Source organism: Protopterus annectens, chromosome 7.part0, assembly GCF_019279795.1.
Source record: "Protopterus annectens isolate FY-2018-M chromosome 7.part0, PAN1.0, whole genome shotgun sequence".
Classification (NCBI taxonomy): domain Eukaryota; kingdom Metazoa; phylum Chordata; order Ceratodontiformes; family Protopteridae; genus Protopterus; species Protopterus annectens.
Genome location: NC_056739.1, coordinates 679,739,841 through 679,760,723, shown reverse-complemented (window position 1 = coordinate 679,760,723; position 20,883 = coordinate 679,739,841).

The following is a 20,883-nucleotide window of genomic DNA, read 5'->3' as shown; positions in this document are numbered from 1 at the left end:
CAGGCACAGTAAGCCTTTGGCTAGAAATTCCCAGCTCAGAAGGGCATAAACTAGCCTCTCCTCCCACAAGATTGCAGACCATAAACCTTCTTAATGTAAAATAACTGGCCTGGAGCCCAAGGGCTTAACCAGAACTAATACACTTTTAGAATAACAGACACTGAGCCTTCAATCGGCATTTCCCAACTTAGAAGGATGTAAGCTACCTGTTCTGCCACAACAGTGCAGACCACAAACCTTCTTAGTGTAAAACAACTGGTCTGAAGCCCAATTGCTTTAACCAAAAGACTTAGAATAACAGTTACAATTTAATCAGGCTACTACCAAGCAGTAATAAATGCAGCAGAATAAACACAACTGAGTATGTTTAAGAAGAGACAAAAGCAAAATAAGGTAATAAAGTAGGAAGAAACACAAATACAGTAAAAGCAGGTAAAGTGCATTTTTTATATATAACCATGGAAAACAAGCAAACTGATTTAAACAAATTACCCAATTTACCAGTAAAAAACCTCAGAACTGAGTCCTGTTTCAGCAGTCTTCAATCAGACAAGTTCAGAGCCTAAGTGGGTATGTCTACTCAGATGTTCTCTCTGTATTAGGCAGGATGAGCTAATGAGACTAGACTAGGATAGAGCTGGGACAGTGCTGAACAGATGAGAATGGTAGGAGTGTCTGAAATCAAAATATGACCTCACTGTACTCGGTTGAGTGAGCAAATGAGATAGGCCCAGGAGGAGTGTTCAAGCACAAATTTACAGGAGAGGCGGTACTTTTACATTAAGAAATTCCTTGGTCAGACATCTCATGGCAGAAGCTGTTTACCTGTTATTTCTCAGTTGGGAAATACTGCTGGAAGCCCAAAGTGTGGCTGTTTATTGGCTATAGGGCATAGGAGTTAGTTTTCAAGCTTTTTGTTCTCTGCACAGAGCTGCACACTGGGCAACAGTTGTTAGCAGTGTCCCTTATACTAGCAAGCACCTAGAACAGTAAAATTTACTTATAAAGTTAGAATCAGATCCAAATCCTGTTTAACATAGTGGTGTTGTGAATAAATAAGCTTAGAGTACCTAGCCTGTGCTTTGAATAGTATTACCATATCCTAGCATTATACAACATCATGTTCTTAATCCCAAAACCACCCTAGGAGATCTCTGTTAAAACCCAATCCTTAATCATAAATAGATAACCTTATTAATGGACCAGACATCATGGATATGCAATTTCCAAATGTATCTGTAGCCAGCTTGGTAAATTTGGGCATCCTAAGCTAATATAGCAATTGTTTCATGTTCACAGACAACCACTTAATCATTAAAGAAAATAACATGGTATAAAAGAGATGTAAATAACACAATTTCCTTACAGGCAATTAATACAAATAAGGGTATCAGATATACCCACACTATATCCCTCATACAAACCATTCACCACACACACATACAGACACACACACACACACACACACACACACACACACACACACACACACACACACACACACACACACACTGGGCCAGATTCACGAAGGCTTGCACGGAGTCTAAGAGTAGAGTAAGACTCCATGCAGCCAACATGTCCGCCAAGCGATCCAGGAACAGCCAGTAGGGGCGTGCAACAGAGCTCCTAAAATGACTCTTACACGGACAGGGCTAGGATATGCAAATTACCTCAATTGCAGGCGAAAGCTATGCAAATGAGGTAAATTTGCGATCCAGGAAACCCGAACCTGTCCGAGTAAGAGTATTGTTATTTGCAGAAATGTACTCCATTGACAACTGAGTACGGTTCTGCAAATAGCAAAACGGAGCCATGACAGCTCCAAAAAAAGGATGCATCCAGTCGAGGAAGCATGCCAATGGCCAAAAAAATGGCCATTGGCAATGTTCACCGATGCAAAATAAAAATAAAATATTTTTTTTATCCTGATCGGCGATGTTTAAGTGTAGTGCAGCGCCGCGCAAACGGCGGTGCTCTAAAAAACAGAAAACCAATAATTAAAATCCACAAATGTGGATTTTATTGTAATTCATAATATACAATGCAAGGGAATGGCAGGCCGAAGACAACATGGCTACCGAGTAAAGGTTGCTAAGGGGGGAATCTCAGTCTAAGAGATGCAACCAAGCATTAGTAGGCAATCCTATGCAAATGAGGGTAAGGATAGTGAATCCCAAGTTTACATAGCAAAAGAGCACAGTCAGTGGAGTGTAGGAGTAGGATAAGGGGATTATCAGAGTAGAAGATAGGTGACATCACGAGGGGGGTATGTATGAAAGAAGTAAAGCTCATTGGAGCAGAGTGGCATGTGTTTGCTCTCAGTTACTCATCACTGGAAGAGGTGTGTCAACAGGTACCTTAGCTAAAGGCAAGAAATTGAAGGTGTATGCCGTGGATAAAACTAAAGTTTCTTGTAGAAGTGCTTGCAATGTGTTAACGAGCGGGTGCATGCCCGTACATCCGAGTAAGACTGTGTGCGTGTGTGTGCGCCTGTGTGTGTGCGTTTAAGCTGGAGTTAGCATGTCTAAGGTTGTTTAAAGTTGTGTAAGCACGTTTGTGCCTGTGTGCGCGCGTATTAGCAAGAATAAGCAAGTTTTAGTCAGTGTAAGCATGTGTGCATGCATGTGAGCTGGTGTGCGCATGTTTGCGCTTGTGTGCGCGACGCTGCCCCCCTGAGGAAACAGAAAGGGAAAAGGAAGCACAACAAATAGTAGGAAGTTAACCAGGGAGCACTAGCAGAGCTAGCAGGTGAAAACAATCAGAATCAGGCAATTACACAGGCAGTACAGTAGCCCAGCCCAGCACTTAAAACTCAGCAAACAACTTTCCACTATGTTTTTCTCAGAGACACTGCAACACTGCAGTAAGCTAATAGAAGTGAAAACTGAAAAAGATTTACTGAGACAAAGAAATGTTAGGAGCTGCCATTGCTGTTATAAGGCGACAAATGCAACATGCTGAGGGTGGTGACAATGCAAATGCTGCTGAACTACCCACAGTGAGGAGATGGAGAAGAGTGTACAGGCCCAGGGTAACCTAGCAGTGACTACATGAGCTGGAGATAGTGGAGCGCTATAGAGTGGACAGAGACCTCATGCAGCAAATTGTTGAGCTGTGCAGGCCACGCCTCACACACAGAACCAACAGAGGGGAACCCATTTCAGTGGAAACCAAGGTATGTGTTGGCCTAAGATTACTAGCAACAGGTACCTTCCAGAGACCAACTGGTGATATGATGGGGATTTCACAGGCATCAGCATCCAGGGTACTGCACCAGTTCCTGAATGCCATGTCAGCACATGGCAGTGATCATGTATATTTCCCCAATTCCCATGAGGTATTGGCCAGCAATATGCGTCTTTTCCAGCAAATAGCGGAATACCCTAAGATAGTGGGTGCAATAGATTGCACGCACATACGCATTAAAGCACCAGCTGGTGAGCGGGGTAGGGTCTACTATAACCGCAAGGGTTCCCCTCCATCAACTGCCAGGTCATGTGTGATGCCCAGGGTGTAATAATGAATGTGTGTGCTGGCTGCCCTGGAAGCTACCATGATTCCCATATCTGGCATCTGACACAGCTGTACCAGACATTTGCCAATGGGGGCATTCCTCATGGTCACCTAGTGGGGGATGCTGGATATGCACTCGAGCCATGGATGATGACACCCATCAGAAATGCACACACACCTGAACAGGAACGCCGTAATGAGGCACACGCACAAACACGGAATGTAATCGAGCATGTGTTTGGGCTGCTCAAGTCATGGTTCCTGTGCCTGGACACATCTGGTGGAGCCTTGCAGTACTCACCAACTACATGTACCTAAATAGTCATGGTATGTGCTATGCTACATAATATGATCCTGCGAAAACAGCTGCAGCAGGAGCAGCAGCATAGGGCCGGGCCAAACCGCCCCCCACCATTGCCAAGGCCATCACAGGCAGAGCGTGACTCAGAGGAGGAACAACCTGAGCCTGCCCCAGTAGGCAAAAGGAGGCATGCCCAGTATGCTTTGGCCTTAGCAAAGAGGCAACGCGTAGCATATACACTGGCTCAGTAGGAACCCTGGACATGATACCTCTCTCTGACTCACACATATAGTAAAAGGGATGCCTAACTTGACACTACCTGTTAACAAACATGTATGGGGAGTGTAATATGTGCATCTGACATAGGCAGCCCTGCAGCACCACCTGAGGCATGATTGCCGTGTGTTAAGCAATATAAAGCAGTGCTAAACAACTTTTACCACTATTTAGTATATGTAAACAAAATTGCACACACTAAGTAGCACAACTTTGGGCAATGTTGAGCAATATTGGGCAGCATTCAGCAATGTTGGTTAACATTGAGCAATGTTGTGCAAGTTTGGTCAAAGTTGGGCAAAAGCAGGTAAACATGGTCATATTTGCTTTACTGTTCCTTAAGCAGTCTGGTCTGCCCAGTATGAAAATATGAAGCAGTGACAGTCCTCGAACCCAGGATACTGTGCATTATAGCCATAGTACTGAACCACTAAACCATGACAGTATTTCAGTGGTCAGCTTGTATGAAGAAATGTTGATAAGTCTATGCAAAGTATCTCATGGAAACCCTGCCGGCACAGGATAATCCCTGTCGAGTTATGACACAAAGGTGAGCCCTGCAGTAAGAATAGAACCTGATTTTCAACACACATGTAGTATAAATGTTGATATTGTTCATGTTCACACATGTCAACAAATGTAGAGGACCTCAGACAGCAACATACTGAAAGGTCACAGTGGGCATGCTCATACACTTGAATAAATGAGACAAATGTCAGGCAACAAAACACTGAAAGGCTGAACTGGGCATGCTCACACACTTAGGCCATGTCTGAGTACAGCAGTGGGCCACACATATCCAGCAGTTGCTTGTGTTAACCCAGGAACATCTCGCTATTCACCAACCCATTGTGCACACAGTTATATGACAACAGAGACATATATAACACAGTGGAACCCTGTCATAATAAAATATGTTCTGCAGATACTTAGGTTGTTCATAGAAAGTGGGAAAGCAAAGAAGAAACAAAACCTGCAATCAGTATCATCAATAAACAATGTGCATCCTGAACATTATCATAGGTACAGAGGTTGATACTAGGCTATCTGCCCTAGGGCATGTAGCCAGAGTGTGTTTGGCTTTCGCAACCCTGTTACATTAGTAGACTGTGCCTGTGAATTGTAGGTCACACAAGATAGCCCATTTATGTTTAGTTTATGGTGCCTCTGTCTAGCAGGGACCCAGAAGATATCCCAGGGGTAAACATATGATCACCCATCCACTTGTCAAGATGTCTTCTGTAGGTGGTCATTGGGGGGCTCTGTGTATGCGGGACTGGGATCTCATTCCAGAGTGAGTGGAGTCTCTGGGATAGGAATCTGTCCCTCAAGTATGTCCTATTAATATCTGTGCTGAGGTTTACGTCCCTGGAGCATGTAGCTCTAAGGGATTCGGATATCCTGAGGTGGAGCATGTCCATTAATTCTGGTTTGGACATGGCTTTAAACAACAGGCACAGATCGCATCCGAGCAGGCGGTAAGCAACTGAGTAGAGTTGGAGTTACTTTAGCCAAACTGCGCAGGGCATCTGTGTGAGTCCCTAGATCTACTTGGTGAGGTAATTTTGGGGCCATTACAGTTGCTGCAGGTGTTGGGTAAGGTACATTCGAAATGGGGCATTGTATCCAAGCATGGGCCTGATGAGTATAGAGGCACAATGACCTCACTTGATCTAGATGTGAAACCTTATGGGATAAGGTGGGCTATATAGAAGGTCTGTCTAACCACTTTGGCAACGTGATTGTCAAAGAAAAGAGTACTAACTACTCGTGTCTCCAAATCCCTAATAACACCTACCGTACGTAATGGATTACCACCTATGTGGTAATGTGTGGGCACGTTGTTATTCCCAAAGGGGATGACTATGCATCTAATGGCATTTAGCTGTAAGCCATCGCTCTGGCACCAGTTATCCATCTCTGTGAGACCCTTTTTGAGGATGCTTGTGCCAGCTGGAGAGTTGATTATGACACCCAGTTTGCAGTCATCTGCGAACATGGTCAGCCATATTCCTCCTGTGTTAGCCTGTACGTCAGAGAAATATATACTGAACAAGAGAGGTCCCAGGAAAGAGCCTTGTGGGATGTCACGTGTAACTGATGTATAGTCAGACATGGCACCTGCAATACTGACCATGTGGGTGCTATCCCTGATCCAGTTAGCAATCCATCTTGTGACATATGTGTCGATATTGAAGCTGATGAGCTTATGTATAATGGCCGAGTGGGGTAATGTGTTGAAGTGTTTTGCGAGTTCCAGGTAGGCTGTGTTAACAATGTTCTCTACATCTATGGATCTGGTAACTGTTTAAAGAAGTTGAACAGGTTCAAGAGGCAAGATCTGCCCACAACAAAGCCAAATTGTGTAAAATCCAGTGACTGTAGGTTCCCAATGTCTATGTGTATGAGTTCCATGATGATACGCTCCATAGCTTTGCAGACCAGGCTAGTTAGGCCTATAGGGCGATATTGTCTGGGGTCCATTGTGGCACCACCTCTGTGGAGCGGGACCACTGTTGCTGTACGCCATTCCTTGGGTACATATCCTGTAGTAACTCTGATATTGAACAGTGACTTAATGTGAGGGTTACGTTCATCATGAAGCTCATGTAAGACGCAGGCCAGGACACCGTCCGGTCCCATTGATGCTGTGTTGTCTGCTTAGGAGAGGGCAGCACTCACCTGTTCATCTGTGATGTCAGGGAGGCTACACTCTGTTGGGATGGACATTTGCTCATTGGGGGGATGGGGGGAGACATTTGCGCTGAACCTGTTTGCCAGGATGTTGGCAATGTCTGTGGGTTCAGTGTATGTTTTGTCATTATGCAGTAACTCACAGCATATCTGGGATTTTCCACCCTGGTCCCTGACATAACTAAAAAAGGCGTTGTGATTGTCCTTAGTGTCTGGTGCAAGTTTTTGTTATAAATGGGCCTTAGATGAATTCATGAGTGATCGTAGCTTTTTGCTAGTACTGATCAGAGATGCCTTCCCTTTATGGGATTGTGCTCTATCATATAGTAGCCTCCTCCTTTCGTTGTATAGCTTATTAATGGCCGTGGTCTACCAGACAGGTCCCCTGACTTTGGAGGAGTGAGTCTTGTTGTTATTTGGGATAGCATGATCCATGCATTCCAGTAGGTGTCCATACAATGCGTTTGTAAAGGATTCAGTGGTCTGAGCCATATTTACCACTGTCCCAGGGTCTTTGAAGGCTACCACCTTTGTTTGGAGAAGTGTGACATTTGCTTTTGAGAAGTTCTTCACCGAGATTACCTAGGATGGGGGTGGGGACGGGATATGGATGTCCAGTGAGATAAATGTATGGTCTGACCTTACCAATAAGGGGTATACCTCTGGTGTGGAACATAGAGTCCCCATGTTGGTGATGATCAGGTCCAATATGTTTTCCCCTCTTGTAGGTGTGGTGACCAGTTGTGCCATAGCATTTGAGTTTATAAATTCTAGCAACTGTTGTGCGAGGGCGTTGGGGCTTGAGTAGTATTCCCAGTCAATGTTTGGGTAGTTGAAGTCACCCAATATAATGGTGTTTGGAGAGACCTTCATATTCTCCAGTGTTCCCAGGAATAACGAGTGGTGTTCCTGAGTTCAGGTGGGTGGTCTGTAGCAGGCTACAAACTGAAAGGCAGTTTTGCCCACTGTTAGTTGCACATGTATGGTCTTCGATGCTTTGTGCAGTGCTACTAACCTGGAGGTGTGTGTATCTGTGATGTATATGGATACTCCCCCTATTATTGTTGGCCGGTCTGAGTCTTTTGGCCAAAAAGCATGGTATGAAGTATAACCTGGTAGTGCTGGTGTGCTTTTGGGAGCCTGAATCAGGTGTCTGTTACTGCACAGATATCGACATTCTTCATACTGAGGAGAGTCCTGAGTGCGTGCATTTTGAGGGTTAGACATCTGGTGTTGAGCGGCATTACCTTTAGTTTCTTTTACCTTGTAACATCTATGGAGGTGGGTTTGTCTTTTGAGCCTCGCTTAAAAAAGTTGCTATGGGGGTGGCAAGATCCTTAGCCAGTATTCAAAGGTCTAGGGGTGACAGGTGCAAGCCGTCCATAGCGAAGCTACGTGGCATGTCGAGCATGTCATCCCAGGCTGACAGACACTGGATCCCCTTTGAATGACACCAATATGCTAGCAATGTACACTCATATATGTCCTGAGTCAGGGCCAACTGTACCTGACTGACAATGCCGACATCCTGTCAGACAGGCCCATATATACATACCCACCTCCCACTCACAAAAGGCCCTATCATCATACTGGGAGATATCACATGTAGAATGGGTAAACAGCTCCTCCCGAAGCCGAAAACATGGCATCAATTGGATTGCATTGTTCCCCATATGTGTCATAAGTGAACTACAGAACAAACAGACCATGCACCTGAACATTCTGTTGAGCCTCACCCTCTCTACAGGATCTGAAACTGTTGAATGTGTTACAGCAACATATGGCACACACCACAAGTGTTGTTACACAACAGACCATGGGAAGTATAGTCCTATAAGCCTATGAAGTCTGAACTGCAAGGCCATGGAGTCCATCATGATTGAAGTCATAAACAGAGCTACTGGAAGCCGACAAACACACAACCCTACCAACTGTGGTATGTTCATGGGCAGATCATGGTTTCCAAACCTGCTAGACTGTTTGCAAGGCAGCCATCCAGGACATACATCACTGAAAGGAGGTACACACATTCCACATAGACTTTGAATAGCCCTTTATCAACATCCCAGACACATGTCGTATCCACAAAATCAACAATCTGTGCATAAATATGTATTGTCATATGAAGGAATTGCAATTTGTCCACAGATAGATCACACAAGCTAAGAATTGTGGAGTCCTGCTCAAGCTGTTAACACCTGCTGACCCACATGGTTCATTCCTGGGATTGCATAAAACAAAGTGCATACACATTACCATGTCCAATCTGATGATGTCAGTATCCCACAAATACAGCAGTGGAAATAAAAACTCCCAGTAAAGCATATAGCATGTCATGTTAATGTGCTTCTCTCTAGTGTCATAACATAGTTAATTAGAGGTTTGAATCCTGCAATTGCTGTGTGTGTTAGATTTCCTTTTGAGAGGAGTGGCCTTTTTGGAGACTGGGAAAACACATTAAAAGAGGTAAATTCCTCTTTGGCAGGTCTGATGGTGTCAGTATCCCACAAATACAGCAGTGGAAATGAAAACTCCCAGTAAAGCATATAGCGTATTGTGTTAATGTGTATCTCTCTAATATCATAACATAGTTAGGTAGGGGTTTGAATCCTGCAATTGTTGAGTGTGTGTGTTTGGGGGGGGTGTATGTCTGTGTGTCATTTCCTATGAGAGGTGTGGCCTTTTTTGGAGACTGTGAAGACACATTAAAAGAGGTAAATTCCTCTTTGGCAGGTCTGATGATGTCAGTATCCTACAAATACAGCAGTGGAAATGAAATTTCCCAGTAAAGCATATAGCGCATCGTGTTAGTGCATATCTCTCTAGTATCATAACATAGTTTGGTAGGGTTTTGAATCTTACATCTGCTGAGTGTGTGTGATACTGTTGATCAATGTGTTATGGGTTTTGCTTTTACTACTGTCTGACATATCAGTAAAACAACAGTATGTGCATTGCACATTTCAGGTATCTGTGTGGCAAATACACATATGTACATGTGATCTCAATTGGTAACAGTGTGGCCAAGACATATATGTACATGTGACCTCAATCACTTCATAGATGTGAAGCCTGCTTTCAACACAAATACATCTGTTACCATTGACAGTTGGTGCTGCTGCTTCTAAGACCATAGGTCACATATGTATGTATGTGACAAGTCCAGCCACTGTAGTGATCTGTGCCCTAGGTCATCTGTGTCACACACACATGACAGTTTCTATAGAATAGTGTGATTGAGGGTTTATGCCTGGGGCATATTTCAGACATGTTCAAACGCAACACAGTCTGTCAATAATGGGCATTCATTATAGGAGTACAACAACTCCGTGGATATGCATACAGACCCCTTATAGCTTATGTGATACACTGAGGGACATCAGCATACCTTTGGGAATGTGAATATCAAAGGACAGATGACATCACATGTGGCTGTATGTACACATTGGTACCCCTGCTACATGTTGTGGACTACTACCAATGTGGTACTGTCAGGATATTATGTATAGTAAATGTGGATGACTATGCTATAGTTGGCTCATAGCTTCACAGCATGGGTTTGTCAACAGGTATCTGTCTGTATGATACCCTTGTGGAGGATAATTGTCTAATCCAGAGAATGCATTGTAGGCCACTGTATGCATTACCAGATGTGGACGGTCATATCCCTAGTGTGTCTGCTTGTACCTAGGATGGCCACATGCCAAACAGGAGTGGTCACGGGAATGTGTGGCGGTCAATACCACTGGTAGCTGGTATAGTACAATACCGGAATGATTCAAATGCTACTGTGTATCCTACAGCTGTGTCAGTTGTCAAGACATCATCTAACGATTGGTTAAAATCAGGCTGTTGAGGTTATGTACACTACCAGAATGCAAACCAATGACCGATATTAACAGTATCACCCACAGCATAGTGTCATACCATGTCATACACACATGTGTATCCAAGTTGTGACATATGTGTAGTAAAATGCATACTGGACAACAATAAGAAATATGAAGTGTTAACACTGTGTAATACAGGGCATGTCACCTTTCCCATGTGTCCACCATGCACGTACATGCAGACAGTGCAACTCCACCATGTTCACAAATGTACACCTTGAAATCTGTACTGCACACATCACTCACCAACACATGCTGCCAGTACCACAATCATCAGCCAAGTAGCACATGTGCGGACAATCCATGTTTGGAATTAACACTGGTGTAAACAATACTACATTGATAATCATAGCTTTGATGCATCATGCCTACTCAGATATACCTACAAGGAGATCATTACACTTTACTGTTGACAAAATGCTAACATTGCTACACTGCTATTCGGTCACCATGTGCATCAGCATCATGTTAGCCTGTTCCTGCATCATTGTCACAGATGACAGGAGGTGGCACCGTTTCATCATATGCACAGGGTGTGTTATTGGTTTGCCAGAGCCCAACAATTACCCATCCAATCAACATGTATGTGTGTGTGTGTGTGTGTGTGTGTGTGTGTGTGTGTGTGTGTGTGTGTGTGTGTGTGTGAGGGACAACAGTACAGTATGGGTCAGTGTTGATGTAATGTGTGTGTGTATGTGTTAGCCCTAGGTGTTGGTTTTATGTGTGTGTGTCTGCATGCACACAGTTCCCCCTTGTGGCTGACAAATATGGGAGGTTGTGGGACAGCCAGAGACTGTACCTGCCAGGCTGTACAGATCACTGTCTTTGGCCATGGACACAGTACCTGTGCCTGGCAGGGGTGACATGGACAGTATCGGGTACTAAGCCAGACTGGGTACTATCATCAGAGGCAGAGGGATGTTGACTGGACCCATGTCCCTGCTGGGACTGGCCAGAGCCACGTGCACGTGGTCATCTCGGATGGTCTACTGACAGCCCAGCAACAACATTGCTGGTGCTGGTACTGCCAATATGGCAGCGGCTGGGACTTGTGTGTCATCCGCGATGACTGCCAGCTGATGATGTTGCTGGCATATGTCCATGTCGACTTCTCAGCCAACCAGCACTGTCCTGGCACATGGACATTACATTGTGGAGGACATCTAGTGTCTCCCCCCAATGTCTATCAATGACATCGGTGTAATTACGGATGGCACCGTCAAGGTCATGGATACTGTCATTGATAGCGGTGTTATGAGCCCTCTGTGCCCTTAGTCCCTGCCTGGTGTACCGTTCCATACGTGCCTGTGCTTGCATTACAGCCCGGAACACACCTGAGGTTGTGAGACCTGTGCGGGCATGTCTGCCAGGGACATTACGACCAGCGGTGCTCCCACGAGAACCCCTGGACATATGCCTATGTGGTACCATTCCGGGTGTCTGGTCATGGCTGCTGTGTGGGGTCGCATGTGCCATAGATACCACACTGTCCTGGTCAATGCCTACCGTATGCTGTTCCTCACCTAAGGCCATTGGTGTTGAGGGATGTATTGGCAGTATGTATGTGCACATAGATGCAGTGGAAAGCTGTGTACTGTCGACTGGCGGACCAATGACAGACCCTGTCAAACCTGCCTGTGCCACAACACATGTATCATCATGTTCACTATTTGTGGCAGTGACTTCAGGTTCCCTGCTGCACTCATCCAACAATACCTCAGCACCTGTGAGAGGTAGACAGGAAACACACTTTACCATCTGTACAGGATGTTAGCACACATGCACACATGCACACATGAACACATGCACTCATGCACACATGCACACATGCACACAAATACACTACTCAGTCAAGCTGACACACACACACACACACACACACACACACACACACACACCAACTGCAATATGGAACATATTCATTAGTGGTTGATGGTGGAGTACAGTATCACCAGCCAAAGAGTCCTATCACAAGTGTCAGCATGCAGGATGTGTGTTGCTCAATAGCATGCAGTGCGAGTGTAGAGAGTCCTTGTTGATAACAGTATACATGTCATTGATGCATGTGTGTTGTTCAATGATTGGCCTCTCCCTGGAACACAATGTGTACATGGACACAACATTGCAGTGCAAGTCTGAAACGCTTTCCAATGTCCTGTGCACCATCACTCATAGGTATACATACCATGGCTGGATGCACACAACTGTCAGGTGTATAACAATGAATGCTATGTGTAATACTGTAGTTACTGTAACTGGATGTAGTGTAGTACCATGAGCCATCATCAGGCAGCATGATGTGGTCACTCAAGGCCACTAATGTATGTCACACTGGCAAATATCTTGCTGTACCTGACCTGCACCACTTAGGCTACATTTACCATTTCACAGCCAGTTGTTACATGGGCATGTCAGGTGTTCAACATGACTGTGTTGTGTGTTGACACGTGTCACACCGCCCCATGATAGGCCTCTACCCCTCAGGTATAGTATGTGTGCTGTGTTGATGACATTTGGGATACTGGAATATGACCTTTCAGCAGGTGTCTGCATACGCCATGTGTATCATATTAACACATACTGCATATGACAAAGTGGTGTATGTTGTGTGCATGTGTATTGACTCTGCCTATACAATGTCTACTACAGTGTACCACAATTGTTTGGGATGCTCTGTGTATTGCATGTGTTTGAGGCAGCTACTCATGTTACTGGGATGTGCATAGCCTCACAGAGAACATGCAGAGCATGCACTATGTATAGGTGTTTAACATGTGTATATGGCCTACAACTCTCCTATGACATGCACATGTTATATGCTATATTACATGCATAACACTCACCAGCATGGGTCTGCTGTCTTGCTATCACACCAGAGGGACCTGCAAGGATATGAGACAGTTTGTCAGTGTCAACAACTATGCATTGCTGCTGTGAGTTTGCAATTTTACAGTAGTACATGAGGTGACAGTCACAGGCATACAGATAATGTCCCAAATTATCAGTATTGCATGCCACCAGGCTCCACATCTTCTGCATACACAATACACATCTGATAAATGCATGTTCTAACAATTGAGATAACAATGGTCTACAGATATGCCATGTTACGTGCACGCTCTGTATCGCCGTGCTGGGTGACTCTGGCCTCCATGATGACACAGGTCTGTTGTACTGGTTGACCAGGAGCCACCACGCTGAGGAGCAGCTCTTCCACTCTGGTGAGGGGGGGTGTTGCGGCACCACCACCTGTGGCAAGCTGTTGTCTGTGAACATCGGAGGCATGCTGCCGGACATGTCTGATTAAATCACTGCAGTGATGGCATACCTGCTCATAAGTCCGGTTATGCATGCCTACATCATTCACCTGACGGACAACATCCTGCCACACTGCAGTGCGCCCATGCTGGTTCTGGCTGGTTCTGGAGAACAGCAGGTTGTGATGGTGTATGAGGGCATCTGCAATGTCTTCCTCCTCCTCAGGGGAATACACAGATTTCCTGTTGTGAGACATTTCCCTGGAAGACAATAAAACAGTAATTGTGAGCAAGTCATGTGGCACACTTAACATTCCAAAGTACAGACATCAGTGGAATGCCATATATAGCAACCTATTGGCTGTCAGTAGATACACACTTTTAATACCACATATGACTGCTCAACCCACAACTGCCTGACAGTGCCTGGCACATACTATATACCAAACCATGTTCTGCACAGCAACAAAGTGAAACCAGTATGTAAGACTATACAACAGTACTTGGCACATTGTATGTGACACAATGCACCACCTAGCCACAGGAGGTGTATATGAATCTAATGCATACATGCATTTGTCATCCATTGAAATGAATGTACAGTACGGTTACAGTACTACCAGTACACCACACTACTTGATAGCAAACGCCACAGTAACATATGTGCACATTCATCACTATAGGTGGCATACTGTTGTACTACACTATACATGTTGCTAGATATGCATGTATATCCTGTGACACACATAACACTGAGGCCATGTTACAGACATACCCACACACACATCAGACATACCTACAAGACATAAAGGTATGGCAACCCAGATTAGTTTTACCTGTGTACCATACAGTACTGTGTGTCAGCACCTACAAAACCTCATGCCTGAGGTATGTAATGTGTGAAGACTACAGGTAAACAAAACAGTGTTACCAAGCAATGTGGATATAAACCATACTGTGCTGTTTAGGCCTACAGCTTCAGGTAGTACTACAGTCCATACGTGATTTGTATTCACTAGTGTTAACAATCAATAAGCATACATGTTCTGCTTTAGCCTACAATGGCACACTCCAGTCAACACCATGGGACTATATCAAACCTTATGCCATACTGCTTTGCCTGCATAACAATAGCATACGTATCTTTTGCTGGGATTACAGCTACAACACTACATACTGTGATATACACAGTTTCCCACTAGGCTATCACACATATACACATCTTTGTCACATTCGCCTACACATTCTCCATCACACTCAGTCAACCTCACATAGCATGCGATGCAACAGGTACATGCATGTGTGTATATCGGGTCCTAGGTAGATAATAGGCTATTATCTCTAGGGCCTATGCAAGCCGAGCCATATGGTACCCTGCCCTTCAACACTACCATGTAATGTAGGTTCATGTGCCCCTGTCATGCAGAGCCATAGAGGTGATTACCGGGTTGTGTTTCCTATCTCACATCCAATCATCATGATTATTCATGGCAACTGCTAATAAGGACCTTCATTTGCTATTGATAGGTAGTTAGTTCCAGAGTATGGTATGTGTCCGAGATGATAATGTACCACTCAAGCAGGTTCTGCTTTTTGACATTACAAGGTTTAGATCAGTACAGTGTGTAGCTTGTATGGAGTTTCATCTGTTTACATGGAGCATGTCCAACACCTGTGTGTTTGGCCTAGCTTTGTATGTTAGGCAGAGGTAGCCTCTGGGTAGGCGGTATGCAATACAGTGTACCTGTGATTTTGTAAGACAGTCAGCATAGGGCATTTGTTTGAGTCTGCTAATACTCTTTGTGAGGTATGTGTCTGGTGTCTACAGTTGCTGTGGATGTCTTCTGAGGTACATACCAACAGGGCCAATGTACTCTATGATGGGTGTTATGACTGATGAGTACAGTGGAACACTGACCTCTATTTCCATGGATGACACACCTTTACTGATGACATGTGGACCGTACTCAGTTTACATGACTAGTGTGGCACTGTGGTTATCATAAGGAACACTACTGTCCACCTGTGTCCCGTAGTCTCTTATCACACTTTCAGTGTTGAGTAGACTACCACCTATGTGGTAGTTCATGGGTACAGGGCTTTTAACAATAGGGATGGCAATACATGTACAACATTGAGCTTGAGCGAACATATGAACATCCAGTGGTGTACATATAGATATACATATCGGTAGATATACAGTCCACCTTTCATGGTGGGAATATCAATTATGCAAAGATTGAGAGGGATACAGTTATGTAATGATATTGCACAGTCTTGTGCAGAATGCATGGAAGGTATTCTCAGCCCATGTATCTTTAGCAGGACACCCTATCTGGAAGACTAAAAACCTAACAATTCATACCCATAGCGTTTGAAAATCACATGTCATATGCCAGCATGGTATGCTGTCTTGTTTGACACACACTACAACCTACATATGAATATGCACATAACAACATGCACCAACATATAAATGTCCACCCTTCACAAACAGTTGCAGTATGTCCCTTGCTCTATGCACATGTTCAGATGCTAATATATCAGACACATATATATCTTGCCATATGTGTGTGCCATACCGACACAGGGTCCACACTGTTGTAGGTCCATACACCTCACAGATGACCTGTTGGGCCTTGCTACAACATGGACAGTTGTCACATGTGTGCATACAGTAATAGTACAAGAGTAAATATAGCTGCAAATGATACATTACTATACTAGCCTGGTACAACAGTTGCCAATGCTAAGCTACACATTATGTGACTATCATGCATGTCTTACTCTGTGACATCCAAGTTTATATAGGTGTTTGCACTACTCCTCCAAACTGCCATTAAACACAGTACTGTACAGACCATAGATAACATGTTCAGATGTTTGACATATAATGCTGAGCTACATATGTCACAGTTATGTCCCACTGCACACAGCTACACACCAATTTCTCCATGGCAGTAGTTATGCATGGCATCAGTGCATACATACCTACTGCCGCCACATATGCATGTTTCGGAGTATGTACAGTACTATTCATAAACATCTACTACTTGCCGGTAACTACAAACTGTTACATACCTGTTTGTCCCTTTCAGGTCCGTCTGTGTATGCTTTGACAGTTTTTTTTTATTAAGTAAAGATTCATACTGAAGTTTAGTTTTTGGTTATAACTTAATTTTTTTCTTAATTAATAACTTTATTTTTTAATTAGGTATTTATATTTGTTACCTAATTAGATATTTATTTTTTACGTGCTACAGTTTGTCAATACTCTGCAGGAGTTGTACAGTTGCTTACACATGCAATGTAATTGCATGTGGGGATAGCAAGTACAATCTGCTTCTATAGGTATCTGCGCATGTGCATGTGATGCCCTCTGCTCCAATTGTTGCCCAGCGTTTGGTAATGGATACAGCCTGTTGTGTGGTAATTGCAGTACTCATTGTCATAGCAACCCAATGCTTTAAATTGCTAAGGTATGTAGGCGTAGCCTTTTCAGATTTCCAGAGTGGGCCCATGCTTGTTTGCTGTGGACACTGTTGTGTAAGTCAGAAGGTTGGTATATGTCTTATAAATGAAGCTAGAGGTGTAGACAGTGATGTACATGTTGTACTCAGACCTGACTGTTGCCACTTCCAGTACAGAACTATCAGTGTAGAGTTTTACTCACCTCTACAAATGCTTACACAACATTTATGTGACTATGTAGTTTTTTTTCTACTCATATAATTAACTGCCATACAAATGTAGTTATTGAGAAGTATTCTTTTGGCATATGAACTGTTTGTGAACTGTTATACTGTGAATATTAATGTACTCACTTCTGCAGGGTTTGTGTTTTTTATTGTTGACATTAGCACAGGGATCCCAGGACAACTGGACAATTCCAGTACTGAGTATGCCTACCTATACCCTTGGTAGACCCTAAACACACAGGTATCTTTTAATTGTGGGGGGTGCTTACATACAGAGGGCATTATGTATTAATGTGTGAATATTATCTTACTGGACTTAAAGGATTGGTGTGCACCTGTCAGTTTATCAAGGCAGGTAGTCTGTCTGCATAGTTCCCAACTGTGAACCTATCCAGATGGTAGCCAGAAGTTACACTGTTATTCTTTGTCTGTGCAACTCACAGGTGTTTTCAGGACTGGTACAATGGCATCGTTACAATCAGTTGCTACCAGTACATGGCTACATCCTTTGGTATTTCTGTGTTGTACTCCTACATAAGGGTATGCTTGTGGAGGTCCTACCAAAGCTATTTGCAGAGTGTGTAACAGCAGTATAGCTTATATGCCTGTGTGTTTGTGCCTCTGCCAGGCCTATGGAACACTCAGATACATCTTTGCATGGAGTCAGGGATAGGTAGTTGAAAGTGAGGTACACCTTACACATAATAGGGACAGTAGGTGTAGACTTCAGTGAAGCAGTGCATATGGATTAGTACTCCTTTCATGAAGTACAAGTGGTGTCTACTGTTATTATTGTCAGTATTCATTGTGTAGTAACCCACCTTTCTGACTGACGTCAGTACTTTTCTGAAGGATTTGGAGGGACACAGCTAAAATATGTTTCACAATCAGGGACATCCCTGGAAAGTTATCACAGTTAGGAGGTATGCCCTCTGTCCTACTCAGATATGCCAGTGTTTGTCCTGCTATGATACTGTGTGGGGGTTGTAAAGTGCCTCTGTAATATTATTTGCTGCTTGATTGGCTGCTTCTCACATCACACTCATGTAATGCAGTTCCACAACAATTGCTGGTAAAGATCCACAGAACAAGCTTTGTGATATGGCCTTCCTATTTTTCCTTTACATTCACATATTGTAATGCATGATATATTTTTTTCAGCACCAAATTATTGCATATCTGTTGTGGCTTAGTGATACTTTATGCAGCAAGTGAGTCCAAGGTCTGGGGTTTGAGACTGACAGAGGTATTTTATTTTGCTGCTGAGCAGAACAAGGGCCCTGACATAGAGTGACTAAGGCACTTTTAAGCAGTTGTAAGCAGGTTTGCGTGGGTTTGCGTGATGCTTAGCGATGCTTATCTAAGAGCACACATGCACACACTCGTTTAAACGCGCTTACTACTGCTTAAAAGTGCTTATTCCCGCTAACCCCCACGCTAATTTCTTTGAAAGAAAAGAAAATGGGGAGATAGGAAAGTGGTGAAAAAGGGGGCACAAAGAGGGAAAGACAGTAAGAAAACAAGCTCGGGATGTGCAGGATGGGTGTAGAGAAGGTCCATAGCTGCCCATTTCTTTACCAGCAACAGCTGTGCATATGCAATGAATTTGGAGTGAAATTTGAATCCTTCCACCCGTGGGAGAGGGGTGAGGACAACAAAGTATGTTGTACTGCCAATTATAATTATCAGTTTACATGTCCAGCGGACATGTGTGCAAAATGGGCAGCTATGTATGGGGCATATTTTTTTTTGTGGGTACAGATTGCCCTTTTTTTTTTTTTCAGGTGAGAGTGGAAAGTGAGGTAAAGGAAGTAGGTATATTTGGGGAGGTAGGCTGGGGTGGTAAACAGACAAGACAAACAAGATGCATACAGGGGCGGAGTATGACACATGGGGTGGGTGTACACAATTGATGGGCCGGATGTTTGGAAATCGCAAGCCCATGAGCCCCACAGATGGTAACAGTGGGACTGAGATCCCCACCCATGGGCAGTCACCACTGAACCTTTACAGATCCGAGGGTGGCTGTGCTGGGGGCTGCGTAGGAGGGGCAGGCTCACCCGTGAGCCGCACCACTCTCGCCTCGAGCTGGCGTAAGGGATCAGTGACTAAATGCTGGATCTCCCTACGTACCACAACCCAGACCCTTTGGAGGGTGACAGGTGGCCCTTCTCCGCCCATGCTTGCAGGGGCAATGAGCCCGATCCCCTGCAGCGCTTCCACCTGAATGTGGCACAGGACCAACGGAGGAGGGTAGCCAGGTCTGGGCACCAGACCTGCTGGTGCCAGGTGCAATCGCCAGCTGAGGAGGGACAGGTGGGTCCGCTGGGACTGGCCTTCCCATACGTTCTGTGATTAGGTGTGTTTAATTACAACATAGACAGCAGCATCTCAAATTAGTTGTAACAGCATGCAGTAATATTCCCATTAACCCAACACACCAGGGGTACAACAGTTAAACAGCAAGCATAACACCTGCATATATTGAATGACAGTGGACATTACAACAGCATGCAGGGATGATTGGTGGCAACAGGCCACCAAGATTGTGGTGTTTTAACAGGGGACATGCATCAAAATAAATGCAGATTTTTATAGAACAATAGGACATATGCCCCAACAAATGTTTTGAGATTAGACATACCTATTGAGGTGTGGAATTGAATTGTTTATGCACATGGAGTAGGGTGTAAAAAGAAAACTCCATTAACATCTTATTAGTACTTTAACGCTATACTACATTTCTATTGACTGCAGGTGTATATCCCCTACATGTATTATTACATTAGGCAACATGCATTAGATTGTGTAATGGGTTTGGCTAGTTCATTACATACCTGACCTATATCTGATGTAACTGTCCAAGCTGCAGATGTTACTGCTACATACTTGTATTTTATTTTTATATTTATGTATCTACACATCTGGATGTGTTCACATGACATTTTCACTTAATTTTCTACATAACCTTACATTTCATGTAGCAAACTCACATTTTTTGGGGAACACCTTGACAAGCTACTCGTGTGCCAGATTTACCTATGCATGACAACCATTTAACAACTGTTGAGGACTGTTATATGCTTCACAGCTACTGGCACTTCCTTCATCCACTTTATATGAGACTGCACAACTGTGAGTTGACAGCACTTAATACAACAGTACTATTTATTGAATGCAAGGGTACAACAACATTTCTAAGTAACTGACACAGACACACTCCAAGTATTATACCTTTATTATTCACATTAAAC